At 47.8% G+C, this 10,433-nt stretch overlaps 1 protein-coding gene and 1 long non-coding RNA gene across 11 annotated transcripts in view; one reads left to right on the top strand and one right to left on the bottom strand.

Moving 5' to 3' along the window:
* Nucleotides 1-10,433, top strand: part of LOC140688970 (ankyrin repeat domain-containing protein 26-like) — a 179,179-nt gene that overhangs the window by 60,699 nt on the left and 108,047 nt on the right. For all 10 annotated transcript variants that reach the window (XM_072948950.1, XM_072948960.1, XM_072948955.1 and 7 more), the window contains one exon: nt 6,221-6,349. The gene's annotated coding sequence lies outside the window, so the exon portion shown is untranslated. The remainder of the gene's footprint in view (nt 1-6,220; nt 6,350-10,433) is intronic.
* Nucleotides 6,469-9,520, bottom strand: LOC140688971 (uncharacterized). Its single transcript, XR_012063812.1, has 3 exons — nt 9,106-9,520; nt 7,828-7,924; nt 6,469-6,737 (listed from the first exon to the last, which is right to left on the bottom strand). It is a non-coding gene; the product is annotated as an uncharacterized lncRNA (long non-coding RNA).

Genomic DNA, 10,433 nt, shown 5'->3' on the forward strand with positions numbered 1-10,433 from the left:
AGCTAGGTGGGTGGACGAGGGTCATGTGGGTGTGGAAGGAGATTGCTTGATGCATTCAGGTCCGACCAAGGGATCCGAGGGATGGGGAGCAGCAGAGGAAACTCGGGTCTCAGCTCAGGGTCAGGCCCTAGGGTGCTGACTGAGGGCAGAAGAGCTCAGAAGTGGAGCGAAAGGGACATGTGGTTTTGCCTGGGGTTTGGTGACATGGGGGCTTTGGCCACAGCGGGGTGTGAAGAGCCTGTGGTGAGGAACTGGTGGCCTGCATACGGGTGGGCAGTGGCTGGGCCTTCCTGGAAACCTTGGTCTGATGGGGAAGGCACAGCGTCTTCTCTGGGAATTCTGATTTGAGGGGTCCGGGGACCCCTGCAACCTCCCCTCAACTCAGTCAGGGAGGGTCTCCCCACTTCTGGTGCTGGGAGGGGCCCTTGGCTCAGCTCCTTCTGTCACCCTGGACCTGGGGAGTAGGGAAGAGCAGATGTCACTGACCTAGATCCCTCAGATCTGAGCCCAGGAGTGGGGGCCTGGATCTGAGACCCAGGTATTCCAAGTTTCTGAAGTTCAAACAAGAGGCAGCAAATGGTCTCCCACATGTGGGAGCAGTCCCTGTGTGCCCGAGGAAGGAAGGAGCTGCTTGTGTTGCAGAGATGGTAATAGGTGTCCCCTGCAGCAGGGAGGATTGCAGTCAGACTTGGGGAAGAACTTCCAGATGTTGTGAGTATAAGAGGATGTGTCCTAGAGATCTAACTGAAAGAAGGAGGGCATAGGGACCCCTGACCTTTGCCAGGTCAGGGTGTGTGTAAGATACAAGTGAGGGTCCTCCGGTCAGAGACCACAACCCACATGTCTTTCTTGGGGCCAGTCCCTGGCTGATGCCCAGGGAAGCCTGGAAAGCTCTGCAAATGACCTGGGAAGCCTCCGTTGATGGGGCTCTGTCCTGATGTGGAAAGGGCCTTAGGGAGGCCCCCCTCCACCTTGCTTGAGGGTCCCTTTCAGGTCTGTTTCCCAGTTCTGATTTCACAGCTCAGATATTGGAGGCTTTGGCAGGGTGGAGGGGATGTGAGGTGGTCAGAGAGATAAAAACTGGAATCCTGGCCCTCCTGCTGTCTTTCTGTGTGGTGTCCGACACTCCTACCACCTCTCTGAGCCTCAGTTTCTATATCTACACAGCTGAGGTGTGGATTATTTCCAAGATTAAATGATAAAACGCACAGGGAGCTGTTAATGTTGAGATGGGGGAGGGGGCAAGGAGAAGCTTCCTGTCCATGTGCTGGAGGTCAGGAGTCCGTGCGTGCTCCCCTGATTCCGGTCACCAGGGCCTAGGGAGACAGGGGACACTGGATAGGGTAGAGGCCGAGGCCGGGGGACTGTGTTGCTGTACTGCAGGTTCTGATTGAGCCCAGCAGCTGCCCGCCTCCTGGGCTGCCAGCCCGAGAGGCTGGTTCTCTGGACCTGGGGTAGAGGCCTCTTGGTGCCCTTCGTGGCTTGAGGCTGTAGGGGTAGATCCTGGCTGAACCCCTCAGGAGAGGGGGCAGCACCCCTTGCCCTCCCCTCCTCTGGGAGACTGATAAGCTAATTAGTGCCCAGAGCAGGAGCCCTGCGGGGCACCCAGCAGCCTGGCCTGGTCTCCTCCCAGGAGGTGGCCGGCAGCGATCAGCCTGGTGCCATGTAGACCTGCCAGTGCTGTCTGGAAACCTGCCAGGCTGCAGGCCCCAGCCAGAGGTAACGGGGCTGGGAGTCGGGACTGTGGTAGCAGGTGGGTAGGGCAGGGGTTCGGCGGGAACTGAAGGGCCTCGGAGAGTGAGGACATCAGACCTCGGAGTCTGCGCGTCCTCTGCTCCCGCTTCCACCGAACTCACCCCCTGCCCACATTGCTGACCATCCACTTCCAGGGAGCCAATCCTGCTGATCAGGAGACACCTTCCGGGGGGCACCCAGTCCCCCACCCCTCCTTCCTCTGGTGTCTCCTGGGCTGGGCGCCAAAAGCCTGTGGAGTCCCATGGCCCCACAGCTGAGTATATTTAGGGACTGTAGACTAAAATAAAACCACACAACGTGAGAGCTGTGGGCTAAGTTTTATTGGGGTCAAAATGAGGACTGTAGCCCTGGAGACAACATCCCAGATAGTTGTGAGAAGCTGTTCGAAGGAGGCAGGGGAGAGCAGAGTGTTCAATGTGATTTCAGTGAAGAGGGGTTGTGTGCGCGGTCAAGCACACACCCAGGCAGAGGCTAGCTCCTCGTCAGGGGGAGCGGTTGTCACCGTTGATGAATTTAGTGTTTTTCTAGATTGGAGGACACACAAGGTTTTGGGCTCATAAAATCTCATGAAAACATCTAACTATCTGAAGGCCTGTTCCACCAGTGTTCCCAGAGCACAGAGCGCCTCATTCCTGACCTCCATCCTGAACTCCTTTCAGGGTATGTTGGAGGTCAGAGGCTGCAGTGGCTCACAGTTGAATCCAAACAGAGTTAGATGGCATGCGGCAGCATGACCCAGTCCTTGTAGAGGCAGATGGCGAGTGCCAGATGGCAGGATGCTCTGTCCATCAGCAAACCTGGGGCTGCCCCTCCCAAATCCCCCCAGAACCTGGCCCCCTTGCCCTTTCACACACTCCCCAAGGCAGCCAGGTGTGCAGGCACGTGAGGCCTCAGCTCCTCTCAAGCACTCGTAGGTGCCCTTTCGGCAGAAGAAACCTGCGAAGCCCTCAGAGTCCGCTGCCAGTGTCTATGCTTCCAACACAGCCAACATTGGGGGGGGGACCTGGCCTTGGCCAGTGACAAGCCTTGTCTTGATGGGTGCAAGGATGGACCATCACTCGTCAAATGTCTGTCTGTGTCCCCAAGTCCCCAGGCTCTGCCCTGTCCCTGCTTGAAACCCGAGTTAGACTCCTTTGTTCCCCAGACTGACCCCAGCCGCCCCCACCCCCCACAGGCCCTCCCCCTGCCCAGGGGCAGGTCCACCTGCAGTTTCGCTGCTCCCAGCTGAGCTGAGTCGCTTTTGTTGAAGGAATGAGCAGTCAAGGGATCGGTAAGTGTGGAGGGGGTGGCTCGGGTGGGTGGTGAGGATCCTGGTTGCCGATCCCCCCTGAAGGCTGACCTTGTGGCCAGGCCAGATTGGGCTGGTGCCAACACCTCCCACCACCCCCCAGCTAGTCTCATTCCTTTATGTTTTGGAAAAATTCCCACTGTTTCAAAGTAGTTTCTTTTTCCATTTTCCGGAATTGTAACTCTCTTTAGAATTTTGTTTGCTAATGTTTCTTTCACGTGACAAAGGAGTGGTTTTGCTCTTTGGGAAGGCTAAGGCAAGCGAATGAATACTGACGTTTAGGTCCAAGTCCGAAAAGAAATCACTTTCTTCCTAGTGCCAGGTATGTTGTGAGCATGAAAAGTGTAAAAGGGGAAAACAGTCACATTTCATTACAGATGTTTAGAATACTTAGTGGCTCATTTGGCCAGAATAGAAGGAGTTACAGAAAAATAGGAAAGACATCGCCTAATGTTTTCTGGAAAAAGACGGCTTTTTGTACAACTACATACTCTATACCCCAAATTCTTAAATGTTGCTTTTATGGAATGAAAAGTTGAGTGTGTAAATAAATATAAATATATTTATGTGTAATACATATTTTATAACATGTAAATGTATATATTGAATGGAACATATATATATACACACATACATATATATATATGCATATATACCATTCAGTATATCACAGTAATTAATGACCATGGAGAAGATTAGTTTTCACAAATAAAGGTAGGCAATGAATGGCTTTCTGGAATACAATTTTCAGAATTTTTAACCTTAATTACACCACGAAGTGCAGGTTGAGGGAAGATTACACAGATCTTAGGAGCAGTGATAAAGTCCAATATCAGAAAGTCTAATTGCATTACATTCATTCTAGATTAGACAGTTTGATCCTTTTACAGTTTATCAGTCTGTAGCATCTTTCATAAAATTAGTAAATTGACTTTTCCAGGATGTATTGTGCTTGAGTATCCTGAGGGTGAAAGGAACATTTATTAACTATGTTCCCATGGCAAGAATATCCTGTAGGACTTGCATTGGACAAATTAGTTGAATTTCAGCTTTTCTTTATGTACTGTGATTTCTTTCTCCTTTTCAGATTTGAGGGACTTTTGCATGTCTTTCTTGGCCCAACAATTGACAGGTGCATTGTCCAGCTATGGTTTTTGTCCCTTTGATTATGGAATGTTGCTGTTTAAAAGAAATTTCACACACACATGCAGTTCTTCCCAAATACATCACACCAATACCACATTTTTTACATGATGAATTGGAATAGTACGTCCCAGGACTTGTGAATAGTGAACACTGTGAGGTGCTCTCTAACAAACTAACTTAGTCAAACTGATGTCTTATTGCTGCGCACTGAAATTCCATGTGGGCTGGGTTCTACCTCTTTAGTTTAAAATTTGCAGTCATTCCCAAAGTCATTCCCAACGTATGTGAAGTTTCCACACTCAGAAAAGTGCACATGTTCATTCATTTTTAGAGGTAGACATTCAGCCAGCCACTGGAAGTAATATAAAACTAACGCAAAATACAATCATTCACCACAGGAATTTGGATTTGTTAAATGATGTGTAAACATACTGACATAATTCCTGCTGGGGCAAAGCACCATAGAAGCTGACTTGTAACAGGGTGACATGCTCCTGCATTATCAAAGAACAGCTACTTTGAGCTGGAATGGTCAGGGGCAGCGTTGGGACATTTCTGGGAGAGTAGAACCCACATGGCCATCTAGTTTGTGGGCACGTAGAGACCCTGGGGAGTTGAGAATTATACTTGGTAACAAGAATGTATCTTGTTCAGGAGAGTGAAGAGTTTGATGAGCTAAAGGAAAGGAAGCTACACAGGAAAACACTGACAACTGATGACTAGGGCAGGTTGCATTGTGGAGGCTCTTAAAATAGAAATTTTTCTGAAAACCAAGTCTAAAATTCCATTGAAACTCATTGAAGGTTTTTGAGTAGGTGAGTAAGTTAAATTATGACTTAAGTTAAATTGAGAGCAGTGCTTACTGATATGTCTTTCCAGGATCACTCATGAACAGAGTTTCTCCAAAAGGCTCTCCCAGGTCAAATCAATGGGGAAAATACTGGGTTTCTTTACTGTGGGTCTTCTCTGAAACATTAATATTTTAATGGGCATTTTGATGTTCTGAAGGAAAAGACAGCATTTCCCAAACCTATTTGACCACGGAACACTGTCTAGGAAAATAATGCGGGGACCACATATCCCATATACTTGTGCCAGTCTGTCTACGAACTGATTTATGTAAGATGGGGACTGGTCTACAATTTTAAATAACTCACTTGATTTACAGCTTAATACTTTGTTCCCAAATTGGTAGCCATGCAAGGTCTCTCCGTTTTCTCCATGAGTGTGTCTGTTGTTTCGAGTCTTCTACTGCCAAGGAGTTAGGAGGTGGTGGGATGTGGAATGATGCTTACTGGCCCTCTGTGTCATCTGTGTACACTGGGCACCTGCTGAGCTTTTCTAGTTGCTGTCTGGACCTGGGGAGCTGGCCTGCACAACTGTTGCTGGGACATGTGTCATCACGGCCAGTGACTTTATTCCTTCCGTACTGTTCTCAGATTGATGGAATCATTTCACTGATCTGTTCCATGTTGAGGTGCAAGAAGTTCTGTGTGCCTCTACCAGGCTCTGTCCTAGAGATGCGATTTAGCTGTTCTGTGAGGGCTTCCTGATTTCTCTTGGTTTCTATTCAGGAAATGGTGCAAATGTCCTATACGCCTCATTGTTTGGGGCTTTCCCCATGAGATTCCCACCTGAATCTTCATGCCATGAAGTGTTTTTGTTTCCTGCAAAACTGAATGTTTTAAAACTCACAGGCAACAACCAGCTCTGTTATTCCTCATATTCTTGTGTAACTTCTGTTCTCTGAGGAAATGATGTGTCTCTTAATACAGCTTAAAACAGGGGGTAAGATAGAGGCAAGAAACAATGGGGGGGGGAATACATGATTATTTCAAAGATACTCCCTACCAAACTTCTTAATACCATATGGAAAATGCTGGTCTAAAGAATGGAGGGTTAACAACTCGTGAAGAAGAGTAGGTGTGTGGTAGGAATGCTGTCTCAGGTTTTACGTATTGTGTGTGGTCAATGAGTCACAGCCCTCAGTAAGTGATGAGTAACTCATTGTCTTTGTGGTCCTTCATGCAGTCCTGCCCTACATGGACTCTTGAAAAGTGTCTTGCTGTTGGGAACTCTTCCTCCACCGTATGAAGAAGGCCGAGCTAGCTTGCTGAAGAGATGGGGATCCACCTCGAGCCAGCACCAAGCAACAGACACGTGAGTCAGCCCCAGCTGAGCTGCCCATCGACTGCCAGTGCAGAAGTGACCTTAGTTGAGACACAGACTCCCCAGATGAGCCTCCACCAAGGTGTTAATAAGGGCCATATGCAACTAAAGTGGTTCTCTAACCCATTTTTATTAAATGAACATAAACATGCAGAATAGAGGAGGAAGAAAAGTGAAACAGTATGTGAGGAATAAAGATAGAGCACAGGAAGGGTCGCATGAGATTATGGCCACTCCTGTTCTTCTGGGACTTCAAAAATCGTGGACAGACAAGTGCGTCGACCTGTGGTGGATGGGCACTTGGCCTCGTACTGCCCTTGTGGGTTTGTGTAAATGACTGCCACCATCATTCGTGTTGATTCCAGGCGTCCTGTTGTCACTGATGAATTCAAAAACAGTTATCTTAGTAAAGAGCATTCTCAGGTACTAGACTCAACTAAATTCCTGATTAAATAGATTTTCCTAAAGATTTGCTCAAAGCAGTGAGATGAATGTCATAAAACCAAAAACTGTCAAAACTGCAAAGGGGTTGGGAGAGGCTTATAGCTCCGTGGTTCAGTGCGTGCTTACTGCCCATGAGGTCCTGGGTTCAAGCCCCAGTACCTCCATTAACATAAAAAAAAAACAAGCAGACAAACCAACCTAATTACCTGCCCCCCCAAATTCAAAGAGTCTCATGATTCATGTCCCCAGGTGCTGAGTCTAACCTCATTCATGAAATGGGCGGGGGCCAGTTAGCTGTGGTGCCTTGGGCTCAGACCGTCCTAGCTCAGGGTTCTCAGAGGAACTTCTCCTGGCCCTAGTAATTGCTTTTTTACAAATTTAGTTTCCATCCATGATTAATCTTGACAATAATCTTAAAATTTAGATGTTGTTTTTATTCACATTTTAAAGATGAAGGAACTGAAAGTGAGCTAAAATAGCTGGCCAGAGGTAACACAGCTGGTGAACAGGGGCCCAGGAGCTGACAGTCTGGAAAGGTGGTTTCACATCAAACCAAGTCCTTTGTTTCTGTCTGGTGCAGGTTCTTGTCAGCCTGTTTCAGAGGCACTGGAACCTGTGGTACCTCATGTGCCATTAAGCAGGGAAAAAGGGGGTGGGGAGTAAACAAGGCAGTGCTCTGGGCCCCTCACTCTAGTTTCAGCCTGAGCACATCTCATATATGTGAGGCCCATTTAAAGTTTTGTTTGGAAAACTTTCCAAACACCGTATTATACCCTGATGTCTCCTAGTGCTGTACTAGCAGCTTCTGCTGTCAGGCCTGCCTTATCCTATCTATGGTCTCATGACGGTGTGAAAGCCGCCCTGACCTGAAGCAGGTGGAAATCACTGCTCTTGGATGTGATTTGGGCTCCAGAACAGCACTGAGTGTCTCCCATGAGCCCTGGCAGCCTTGCTGCCTTTCTCCCCAAAGTCAGTCACATGCTTCCCACACCCTGCAGCCTCCTCCCTGGTACTAGTGACGTCACCTTCGTCAGGAGTGGCCGCGCGCCCTCCCCAGAGGGGAAGGGTGTCTTCTCCCCAGAGCTGGAGGCGGTTCTCGAGGAGGAACTGGACCAGAGAAACCTGAAACACATGAGGGCGAGACGGGGTGTTTTCCACACGGCATCGTTATAACGTCAGTTCACACCTAACTCGTGGAGCTAAAAACTAAGAGAATTCTGAGAAAAATCCAGAGTTGATTAAAAAATGAGTCTACAAATCAGTTTTCTATAAGAAATAGTGATACTTTCAAGAGTACTTTGGGTACAGATTTTAAAACTCTTTTAATCAGAGGGTTAAAGTTAGAATTTGTGGCCTCGTTCAATAGCGAACATTTTTGTAACGACGGTTACATCTTTAAAAACTAGGACAGTTTTCAAGTGACCCATGAAGGATGCTTGAGGTGAATCTGTGTATTGTGTTACTAAATTTCATTTGTTCATTATTGTTTCATTTTCTCCAGTTTTATTGAGATAAGTTGACAAACATCTTACGAAAATTAATAAAGCATCCAATAGACAGAAACTTGAGAAATTTACTTCTTAAGTGAGGAAATATGTGAGAGTTCAGAAGCAGAGATTTGTGTGATTTTTCTTGGGAAGGAAGGAAGCAGCTGGAGAGGAGACGTGTCTGTCTCCACTGCCTCGTGTCGTGCTGGTTGTCGGGTTTAGCTTGGGGCAGAGCTGTGATCTGATTCGGCCTGTTGTGGCTCTGTTCGGATGTTCTGGAATGTTTTACTAGTCCCCTCAGCCTGCAGTGGGGGTGAAATAGGAGTTTAGTGTCCTTGTGAAGGACCACAGCTGGCAGAGGAAGGCCAGCGTGTGTGGAGCCATGGGTGCTCATCTTGCCCAAGCCACCGCGATGTGCCAGCAGTGACCAGAGGAGCTGGGTGGTGGTGTCATTCTGTGATGATGAAACGATGGAACCTTCGCTGTAGTTCACACTCCCTCAGTGATTAGGCTGAGAGTTGAGCTTCGGCTGCCAGACCCCAAAGCTCAGGTTCTGTTCTGTCCCATCATCCTACTCATCACTCTGTGGTTGCGTCTCCTGGATGGGAAAGGAGAACTGCCTCCACTGCTCTCAGTTTCCCACGTAACAACCCACCACATCCCCACACCCCACCAGGTCAGTGACTCTGCCCCTCCAGGGGAACGTTTTTAAAATGTGCACTTTAACAATCTGGTACATCACGGTTAGTATCTCATGTTTGAGGTTCAAAGTGGGGACCGTGCCCCACAAGACATGAAAATGAGAGGTCTCCTTACCATTTTTGTCAAGTCCTCTTGCAAGTGTGAGCTGGTGGCATTAGGTGGACCCAGAAGGCTTGGGGCGATGCACTGTGCTAAGTTATATGATGTCATGTGATTGAAGGTGGAGTGGTGCTCGATGTTGTGGAGTGCTCCGAAAAGATGTTTCAGGAGGTCAGCGTTGGCCTTTGGCAGCTTGTCCAAAAGTCTACAGACAGAAAAATGCACTTTTAAACAAAGCATGTCATTTTGCTTAGGAAGTGGAAATACAGAGACAGAGAACCGGGTACGTCTTTGTGAACCGTGCACACAGTCCTCTCTCGCTGAGTTCTAAGCATGAATGCATACAAAAATGTTGCATTGATTTCAATTTCTGGACCAGATCCTAACTTCTGTGGTTGATTAAGTGTTTGAAAAGTTAAGATCGTTACACTGGCAGATTGGTTCTCTAGCGTCTCTGTTTTGAGCAGTGGATTTCATCTGCAGCCGTTCCGTGTCTTCAGCAGGTGGTAGCTAGTCTGGAATCCACATTAATAAGATTAGGATGAAAACAAGAATTCAGTAACGGTTATAATGCCTGCATCTGTTTTTCAAGTGCCTCCTGTGGGTAGCAAATGCAGCCCTTTGAACACTGGTCATGAGTTTAGTAGACAGAGCTGTGAACTATGAGCTGATGTTTTCCTAAGAGGGTGTTGGTTGTGTTTTTGGGGTGTGACCGTCATTACCTCCTGGTTGCAGTTATTGTTTCCTCTGGTTTTCCGTCATCAAGGATTCTGAGCCATTTGTTGAGCAGACTTGCTGTGAAAATACTGCCTTCGATGTTCTGAAGGAAATCCTTCCGCAGATTAAAAAACACATATATTATTTATGATAAATACATATTGGAGAAATAACAAAGAAAACATTAAGTTGAAAAATCCTGTTCAGGCCTCATTTTGTTCACAACTGCCAGTTTGTGACCCAGGCAGAACTGGACTCTGACTACACACTCGCACACCCAGAAGGAGGGGCTTGGACTCTCTCCATCTAAAATTAGAAGCATCACAGCAGAGTCTGGATGGCAGTGAGAGTGGTGAGAGCCCCCGTCCACCAGCTGGGCTTTGCTCCCTGTGTCCACATCAACACCAGGCCCAGCTGGCCCTGTCTGGTGCTCACCCACCCCACATCCTGTGAGCATCTGAGAAGCAACGTGGTCGCCCATGTTACTTGTTTACTTCACGCAGCGCTTGCTCTTAATTCAAGGAAGAGAGGTTCTGATGTAGAACACACACCCCTCACACTCTTGCACACATATTACAAGAGAGCTGGGCTTTCTGACGTGAGGTGTGCCTGCTTCGTGGGGAAAA

This window comes from Vicugna pacos, chromosome 24 (genome assembly GCF_048564905.1).
Source record: "Vicugna pacos chromosome 24, VicPac4, whole genome shotgun sequence".
Lineage (NCBI taxonomy): Eukaryota > Metazoa > Chordata > Mammalia > Artiodactyla > Camelidae > Vicugna > Vicugna pacos.